General features: G+C 43.6%; 1 long non-coding RNA gene across 1 annotated transcript; it reads right to left on the minus strand.

Moving 5' to 3' along the window:
• Positions 1–2,704: 2,704 nt before the first annotated feature.
• LOC107837810 (uncharacterized) lies at positions 2,705–3,770 on the minus strand. Its single transcript, XR_001663856.1, has 2 exons — positions 3,096–3,770; positions 2,705–2,935 (listed from the first exon to the last, which is right to left on the minus strand). It is a non-coding gene; the product is annotated as an uncharacterized LOC107837810 (long non-coding RNA).
• Between the last annotated feature and the right edge of the window lie 4,158 nt (positions 3,771–7,928).

Consider the following 7,928-nt stretch of genomic DNA (forward strand, 5'->3'; position numbering starts at 1 on the left):
GTGGGTTTGGTCAGCTGGTTTTCCCACTGCATGTTCTGTACAATGGCTGCTGGAAAAGACGAGTGTTTTTTTGTCAACTTACCATCAAGAAACCACTTGCTGCATTCTTGTTGATTGTGCAGGAGGCACCACATCTGCTTTTCAAAGATGTACGGTTGTGTAATTGTGCATCTGTTTGCAGCCGTTTTTATGTGTGAGTTTAAACATTGAGTTGGCGGAAAATCTGATAAAATAGGCGAAACTGAACAGACTAAAATCTCAGTATCTAAGATTGAGTTCTCTTTCACCCATATACCTGGACTAACCTGTTCAAGGAAGCATAATAGGTCACAGAAAATTAAGTGGAAGGAAGAAGTGTGGTAGGAAAAGGTGCAGCAGCAACAGGGAGATTTTCCAAGTATCCCTGTTGTTTTAAGTTTCCACTCAGTGACGGTTTGGGTTGCCATGTTCTCTGCTGGTTCTGGTTCACAGTCAGAACTGGACCTTTCAGAGTTCTTGATGCTGATTTCATTTCCCACCACGACTCGGTGAAAACCAGAGTTTACAGAAATGTGTGAAAAATGGCTTTTTATGCTGAATTATTGGAATAAATCTGTTTATTCAGCTTGATTCTGATTCACAGAGAGTTGATCATTTCTTACAGCTGATGGTTTTCCTGCTTCTCTCCTTTAATGGGTCCGGTGAGTCGGACTGCGGGTCGGCCCTGGCTGGGCGCCGGGCGCCAGCTGCAGCGCGGAGCGGGACCAGCCAGGCTCACATCAGGCCAACCGCCTGCAGTCAGCGCCGCATGGAGATTCCTGCCGCATTTTTCAGCTTCGCACCTCAGTGGAAACTTGGTGAGAGCTGGAATCATTTTTAATTTCATCCACATGTCATCATTACCCCAAAAGTTTGTTAAAATATTTGAAAATAAGCAGAAATCAATTGTTTAAAGATGGCTGACAGTCCACAGTATTCACTTTATTTTGGTAAATTTTCAGCATTATGCACAGAAAACAAAAACAATAATAATAAACAAACCTGTAATTTATCAGAAAAGGAATAAACTTATACTTGCCTACCCTGCCCAAGAGTCTGTAAAACTTATTGGGAAAGTTTGGAATAAATTAGTTTTTAGCAGCAACATCATCACACACATTTATTTTAATAAGTGAAGAAAAAACTATGGGTTGTGGTTTGTAAAGTTATGCAGAAAAAATAACAATAACTTGGGTTTTTAGCCTGAGATAAAACAAACCAAAGTGTTTTATTTAGTCAAAGTTAAATTCATTCATGTATAAATGTCAGTTTCAAACTAAATATTTGGTCCCATGTAAATATGGAGCTTCAAACTAAATGTAGCTTCAGATAAATATTTATCTAAATTAAAATTTTAGTTAAATATTCAGCTTCCATAAACGAAAGCTGCATATTTTATCTCAAATCTTTGAAAAAGTGCTAAAAACATGGAAGAGAATTTATGAGTTTAATATCAGATTTACAACTAAAAGAGTTTAAAGACTGGTTAACATAACGCATCCATTTTGATCTGACATCTGATCCTTTTGCCTGTTTTCGTGGCCTTAAATGTTTAATAAGCGGCTCTTTCATTTGACGGCAGTGAGGAGGAGACCTCCAGTCAGCAGAGCTGCTTGGAACCAGCAGCGGTGTAAAACTAACTGTGAAGGCAGCTGCTCTTTCAGCTCAAACCCTTTAGTCGTGCGCTGAAAACAATGAATAATTCTCTTTGCAGGCAGCGTGTGGGTGTAGGGAGCAGGACGCCCAGGCTCAGCCCAGATCAAAAGGGTTAGAGAGGAACGACTGCAGCCAATGTTTCTGATTTCTGTTGAATACGGCAGGAATGCCGAGGTGTTTGTCCTCAGCAAAGATTAAAACCTGGAAGAGGAGAAGCTCAGACTTCTTAGAAAGTTTTAACTTTTCAGTTGATGTGGATTGTGGTTCTGGTCCCTCGAGTCGATGTTCTGCAAAGCCACATTTTCACTGCAACACAAACCTTAGAAATGGGACATTTATTTCACTAGATAGACCTGATAATCCTGTGGACTCTGTTACGTTTTAACCAGAACTCCATCATCTGCTCCACCTGCAGCTGCTGTGGCTCTGAGTCAAACCAGCCTGTTCCCCTCCTGGCCTGTGGGGGCGCTGCACCAAGAACCACTGAAGGAAACAACACAAAAACCTCTGAAGACGCTGAGTTTAAAATTTAAATAAAAATGGAGGCATCAGATTTTAGCGGTTGGATGATTTTTCTTTAGTCTTTGGCTGAAGACCACTAGACATTTCTGCTGCTAGCGCTAGGCTAGCATGTTAGCTTTGTTTGTATTTACCCAGAATGCCTTGCACAGAGAAGTGAACTCTGGTCCTCTAAACCTCGATCTGGGTTCGGTTGAACCAAGAGAACCAGAGGCCGCTCCAAAAGCAGGAAGTGGACTTCAGCGCGGGGCATTTTGGGTAAATACAATCAAAGCTAATGTGCTAGCCTAGCACTAGCAACAGAAATGTCTGGTGGTCCACAGCAGCTGGAGGTGGAGCAGATGATGGAGTTTTTAGTCTATCCGGAGGGAGAACATCCTTAGATTGTTCATTCACTGTCATCCATTTTCATATATGTAGCATACATGCATTATGTGTGTTATAACTTTGGCCAAACTAACGTTCTCCGTCTGTTTGTAGAAAACTGCAGCTACTGTGAGACAATGCAGAACCTTTCAAAGATTTATTGGAGAAACAACAAACCCCTTCCTTCCACCCAAACTGGATCTATATTTGGATCTCGCTTAAGAACACGTAACTCCCAGATGAAGTCGCGCCGCCAGCTTGCAGCCCTTCGTCCCTCAGATCTTCTTCTCACCTGAGCTGTGACACCTGTGAAGTCTGCCAGCCTCTAAAAACAGAGCTCCTCTGCTGGTTTGTTGTCTGCAGGGCGTTCACCTGCCTGACAGGAAGGGAAAAGATTCAGCTCGTTCCTCCAGTTCAGCAGGAACATCTCCGAGAACGGACGTAGAAGTTTATTATTAGCCAATAATTCGAGCAGCTGCAGCGAGGCAGTCAGTCTATATGAGAAAATATGGGAAAATGATGCAGTGTGTGTTTACCATGATTCGGTTTGCAGGACGAATCCAATAAAGATGATGAAGAAGTCTCATCTCTGTACCTTCCATGGCCAGGATGCGCGGCGGAGTATTCAGGGGAGAGAGGGAAGTGATTACTGTCGTTAGAGCGACAGGAAATGTTGCATCTCTTTGACGTTTAGTAATGACCGCAGCAGCTGGGAACAATAAAACTCCAGCGTTGCCCAATTATTGGCCCGCCTCACTTACTGGATAAAAGTAATAATGCATATTATCCCCACATCCCCCTTTAAAGTCGCACCAGCGTCGGAGCAGAGGCAGCTAATCGGGTTTGCTGCGCAGGAAGCTGAGTGGGTTCAGATTGACGGGAGGAAGACTTCCTGCAGCGCCGCGTGATTCGATCACTCTCTCTCTCGCAGCATCAATCCATCCGTCTTTCCTGTCTCTTGTTTCATTTCTCGTGATTTCAGGACGTACCTTTGAGAGGGAAGATTAAAATGACGTGCAGGTTGTTGTGACGGTGGTCCGATTCTGGAACAGAAGGAATCAACTTCGGCAGATTCATAAAAGATAGAAATGACTGGAGCATGGCGGCGTGTCAGCCTGCTGTGAAGTGATTTTATAAAAGGAGCCAGTTTCCAGAAAAATGTTCAAAAATTTGCTAGAAAAATCTCTAGAATTTTTACATTAATCTCAGAAATTTTCTAGATAAAACTTGGAAATTTATGAGTTTCAAACGTCTAAAATTTTCAACTTTTCGGCCAATAATTGGGCAGAAATTTACTTTTTTTTCTGAGATCAATCCCAAACTTTAAGTTTTTTTTCTGCTTTTCAAACTCAGAAATGTTTTTGTTTCCTCTATAAACTGTGTTAGCATTTTGCTAATTTCCATGTTGGTGTAGCGCTTTAGCGTTAGCAGACCTCATGTTTGTCATTGGGTCTTTAGGGTTAGAGCAGACATCTTTTTATGTTTGAATCATATTTTTCAATAAGCTGCTGCTGATTAAATAAGTTTTTTCTTTATTCATCGTGTTATATTCTCTATGCCGTTCCTCTGTACTACTTTTTATGCTAATAAATCTCATTTGATCTCATTTGGATTCAGGGAGGATGAAAGTTGTGAAGCACCCACCTCCATCTCCAATGGAGGCCTACAGATGCCCTTTGACCTTTCTGCTCTGTGAGTTTGGAGAGACTTGCATATTAATGATTGATGTGGAGGAATAACCAGTGGAGCATTTGAGAGATATTTACCTTCTCTTTCCTCCTGGACACTGAATAAAACATGAAGAAGGTTGAAAGTGATTATTATTGTTATTTTGATTGTAAACAAACTCTCCCGTCAGCGATTGTTCAGCAAAGGTGAGACGTTTCACAACGTGCCGAAACAAAGTAGGAAAGAGAAACAAGCTGATTTGTATTTGCTGAATTTCCCAGCAGCAGAAGGAAACATTCTGTTCTGTCAAACCCTCGAGTGAAGCTAAAAAAAACAGCGTCTTCTCAGAAAGTCCTCTGACGCCGGACGCTTACGTCTCCACGCAGCCAGAGTGCGGTTGTGTTAGTTTCACCTTTGCAGGAAGCGATGAAACCCCGGCTCTTTCATCGCCCGCGGCCCAGAACGCGCTCCTCCTCCGCAGGTGCTTTCCCTCCCAGGCCTCTGCGCTCGCTCGACCTCGGCACAAACGCAGCAGAAACTTTTCCTGCTGCTCTCCAATCACTTCCTTAAAAATAGGGCAAGCAGTTTCAGATATATTTCAGCCTCTCTCTCTGTCACTCATGAACACTTTTCCTTGTAAAAGTGGTGATATCCTCAAGTCTTTCCTCATTTGTTTACAGTTTCTTTTACCTTCTGCATCGTGATTTCTGTATATTTATATTAATTCCCGCTGAATTAGTACTCCAACACCCGCTGCAAGTCTTCCATGTTTCAACCAGCTTTGCATGAAGGTTTTATTCATTTTATTAGCAAATGGAGAGAAAAGCATCTGTGAATAAATCTGGTTCACTACCGTAACTCTACGAAGAATTAATCTGAGTTACAAAAACATTTAATTTCCCCTATAAAGTATTTTTGAATTTAAAATAAACTGTGCGCTTTGTGATGCACTTTTGAACTGAACACGCTTCAAATCAAAATGCACTGGGATTTGTTTTATCGATTCATTTAGTTGCCTGATGTCCAAAATGATGGAAAATAAAAAAAAAATCTCTGAACCCACGTATCACTTTCCGTCTGTGTTACCATGTGCTGTCTGCCATGATAACGAATTTAGCTGCACGATAAATCGTCCCAGAAGCTTTTGCGATAAACAATAATATTGGTGTTTTGAGAAATTTGTTCTGTCAAAGATCACTAAACTTTAAATTCTAATGAACTTTTAACGCTTGAACTGATCAATAAAGAAACAAAACACCAAAAACAGCAAACAAAACAAATGATGACGTCTCTGGAAGCAAAAGGTCACCAGTTTTATCATCCAGAGAAAAGAGAAAAACAGTAAATCATGGAAACCATTGAGTCGTTTTAATTTGTCACTCGGTTAGTTGGCTTGTTTGCTGGGACTGATGAGCGATAAAACAGGGAAAGCAGTAATAATCGGTAATAATCTCACTGCTGCATCAGAGGTTAGGAGTCGTTTGTGTGGGAAAAATTAAAGTTCACACAAAGTGGGAGGCTTCGGAAAAGCAGGATGTTTCCAGCTTCCTTTGCGGGTCGGATGGTTTCATACGGTGTGACAATGTTCATTTCACATAGATTTTGTGCGTTTGTGTGATTATTGGATAAACCTGGCCATTACGATGGCGAGACGCCACCATGGCTGCCACGGCCAGCGAAGTGGGCCGAGGAAAATCCCCTCCATCGGCGTTTCGGGTCGCTTTCCGTTAATCGTCTTATCGGTCTGACTGAGCAAGACGTGGCAAACTCCAGAGAATCACTCCGTCTCTGTTTCTGTTTCCCTCACCCCTCTCTCCCAAAGTTTTTCCTCTCTCTGGCTGGGCGGCCGCAGGTTTCCAAACAAACTAGCCGAAACATGTTGTCTGTGCGTCCGTCTATCCAGCCCTCCCGCTGGGCAACAAAGCTGCCATCCACAATGTAAGCAGGTGGCGCTGGCATCCCGGGGAGAACGGGCAGAGCTTGTGGGCGTCACACCGTCGACGCCAATCCAAAATTCCCAGCTGACCTCCAAAAAACCGAGGCTACGGCTGCGCTCGCCAACCTCCGGCAACTTCCTCCTCTTATACTCGGCTCTTGTTTTTGCTTGCCGTGATTTCCAGTTAAATAAATTTTAGTTGTTTTCTTGCTGCGTGTCTGTGCCGGCGTGTTTGCTTTGTGGGGGTGCTGTTTAGCCGAGAGGGACCGGCATCAGGCCGCGGGCCAGCCGCCTTCAGTTGGACGTTAATGAACGGAACAGGAGTGGGCACATCTGATGAGGCTGGCCGTGCTGTCGACTGATTTTCATCTGGTGTGTGTGTGTGTGTGTGTGTCTGACAACAGGTGCAGGCCAGATCTCTGTGCACTGACAAAATACAGACTCTGCTGTGCCAACACAGGTGATTTCCACCCAAGACACACAAACACGCAGTCCAGTTTTCCTACATTTGTTCCCCTGTTCTGGAGCTTTAAAAACAAGAATTAATGTTTGCACAGATTCTGATGCGGCAGACAAAGCAGAGGAATCTTGGAAACACTTTTCACATATTAAAAACAAAATCTTGGCTACGCTCACACAGCAGATAAATGCGACTTATGTCTGACTTTTTCAGCCCAGTTCCGATCTTTTCACTGTAAAACTGAATCGTATCGGATAGTTTTTAAACCTTTACAAAAATATGTTTTTTTCCATATTTATTAAAATTGTTTTGTGACATTATATGAGGCAGATTATTTCTAAAAACAATCAATCTCCTCCTGAGCTAAACCACCAGTCATGAGGAGGGTCTTAGCGCTGTCAATCAACCTCATGTACTCGCTGCTAAATATGCTAATGGCGGAGAAACTAATTACTAAATTAATAAATCAGCCGTCGATGCCGTCATACTAATGCATGACATCCTTTTCAAAATAACATTTCTAAAGCATTAATTTTCCTCCCAGTTATGCACCACTTTGTTTTGAACATACAAACACGATGAAAGTCCCGACTGGCTGCAACGTGAAGACGGTTCCTGGAAGTGACGCTCTGACTGCTGGGATCATCCTGAGATCTTCAGTTTTCCTCCCTCCCTGCTTGTTCCCGGATGGATTCAGCTGAAACGTCGGCCTTTGAGCTGATGAGGTAAAAACTGCCTGTCGCATCCAGGCTGCAGTCAAACAAGGCTCTGACGAGCAAACTACAAATATTTAAGCAACAGCATCCTGTTCCTCGCTCGCTGCCTGTCAGCAGGCCTCCGTTACACACCTGGATTCTCTGATAGAGCCAACGGACCAGCTCAGAAACATCACAACCTGCGACAGAAGCGAGCGAGAGGAGGAGACGGGACTGTGACTCTCCGTGGAGGGAGGCGATTTCTAATCAAATCCAAAAATAACAAAGAACAAAGGCGGATAAATGAGTGAGTTTTTGAGCACAAGCTAGTGGGCTTTGGCAGCAGCGTCCAGGCAGGAGGGGAGGGGGCCGGCTACAGCTAGCTAGCGGCCCGTCCACACATCTGTCCACGCAGCACGGGGTAGGTTCCAACGACACCCACAGAAACAGGCTTAACCTTCTCTCCCCCACCACCTGTTCATTACTATGGGCCCCCCCACCGAGCCGCCGCCGCTCTCCTCTCCTTCCCGTTCTCCCTCTTTGTTTCTCTGCCCTCCTCTCTCTCTATTGTTTTATCTATTTTTCACTTTTCATTCCTCAAACTGCAGCT

The sequence above is a fragment of the Poecilia formosa genome, unplaced genomic scaffold (assembly GCF_000485575.1).
Source record: "Poecilia formosa unplaced genomic scaffold, Poecilia_formosa-5.1.2 Scaffold178, whole genome shotgun sequence".
Taxonomy (NCBI): Eukaryota; Metazoa; Chordata; class Actinopteri; order Cyprinodontiformes; family Poeciliidae; genus Poecilia; species Poecilia formosa.